The sequence below is a fragment of the Lactuca sativa genome, chromosome 1 (genome assembly GCF_002870075.4).
Source record: "Lactuca sativa cultivar Salinas chromosome 1, Lsat_Salinas_v11, whole genome shotgun sequence".
In the NCBI taxonomy this organism is placed as follows: domain Eukaryota; kingdom Viridiplantae; phylum Streptophyta; class Magnoliopsida; order Asterales; family Asteraceae; genus Lactuca; species Lactuca sativa.
The window spans coordinates 7422076-7423657 of record NC_056623.2 but is presented as its reverse complement, the minus strand read 5'-3'; the positions used below and the strand labels follow the sequence as shown (position 1 = coordinate 7423657).

Sequence of the window (1582 nt, the reverse complement as noted above, 5' to 3'; positions counted from 1 at the left end):
TAATTTATCAAAAATTTACTTTTTACGATACATAGAGTCGTACTGGTTTAATTGCGAAACTTTGAAGAAGGATAACTTCTTCATATGAAGTTGGATTTGAAAGCTCCTTATATCTCTGAAATCCTTATAATGTATACTATAACTACGTTAAGATAGTTTTTCCTAAGTAATTTTTTTTCGACACGTATTCTAATCATATTTATTTTATTACTAAATACCTGTATAATTTTCATAAGACATTTTATAAAACACACAAGCACAGAAATCTATGAATAATCTTGTATTATTCATTTTTATAAGGATTACAGTGGTTGACCAAAGTGAAATCAGCAATGAACTAGCTGCAGCTGAATACATTAAAGACATCTACAAATTCTACAAACGCTTAGAAACAAAAGGTAGATTATGCGACTACATGAACGCATAACCTTATCTTAATGCGAAAAGGAGATCCATTTTACTAGATTGGTTGATAAAAGCTCACCTCAAATTTGAACAGATGTTTGAAAATCGTTACCTCTCAATCAATATCATTGACCGATACCTCTCAATGCAGAAAGCTTCCTAAAGGGAACTTCAGTTGGTGGGCATTAATGGAATGTTGATTGGTTGTAAATATGAAGAAATTTGGGCACCTAGGGTGAATGATTTGATCATCGATTCAGATAACACGTACATAAGAGAACACATTTTGAAAATGAAGAAAGCGATTTTTGGTGTTTTGGGTCGGTATTTGACTACTTCTACATCGTATGTGTTTCTTGTTCGATATACGAAAGCTTTGATTCCTTATGATAACAAGGTATATATTTGAAAAGGATTAATGTTTTTTATAGGTATTTATTAATTACAAAAATCTGAAATTTTTTTTGGTTGCTGGATTTAAATGGAGAGTATGGTGTTTTGCTTGACTAGGTGGTTGGGTTTGGTCCATTACTCGATCATTATGGAAAATAATCCGTCAAAGCTTGTTGCCTCAACTGTTTATGTTTCTAGGTGTACACTCAATAAGACCCCGGCTTGGACCGGGACACTCAAATATCATACTGGCTACTTTGAAGATGAACTAAGGTGAGTGTTTTTCATGTTGGTGTCGAATTTTTTTTTCTAAAATTTGATCTTTACTTCCAGGATAAATTTAAGTGAAGTGTTTTTTTTTGTAATAGACCAAAAGAATTCATCAAATTCTCTAGGGTCATGTTTACCTCTATACTTCGGTTTGGGTGCTTCCATGTGAGACTTCGTCTTTTCAAAACTCCTTTGGTGAATGTTGTCGTGCACACGTTTATTTCATCTTCTAACACGACTACTTTCTCATGGAACTCATTCCAAAAAGTGTTGATAAATGTAAGTACATCTTCCTTGATGAAACTGATTTTTTGTTTCATTCCATCAATCGTGACACTTATATCACCAACTAATTGATCAACGGTATCCTTCCATTCAAGGATCTCACCAACGTTGACCTCCACCCTTGTCAACTTGTTCTCAAAGTTGTCCAAGGTATCTAACGATTGTTCCCCTGTTCTCTTCTTGGATCGACGACCCCACCTTCAATGATCAGGGGAATGTTGACACTTTA

General features: G+C 34.0%; 1 pseudogene; it reads left to right on the top strand.

Annotated features, from left to right (window-relative positions):
• The first annotated feature begins 268 nt into the window (after positions 1-268).
• On the top strand, positions 269-1237 carry LOC111906516 (cyclin-B1-4-like; annotated as a pseudogene).
• The last annotated feature ends 345 nt before the right edge of the window (positions 1238-1582 follow it).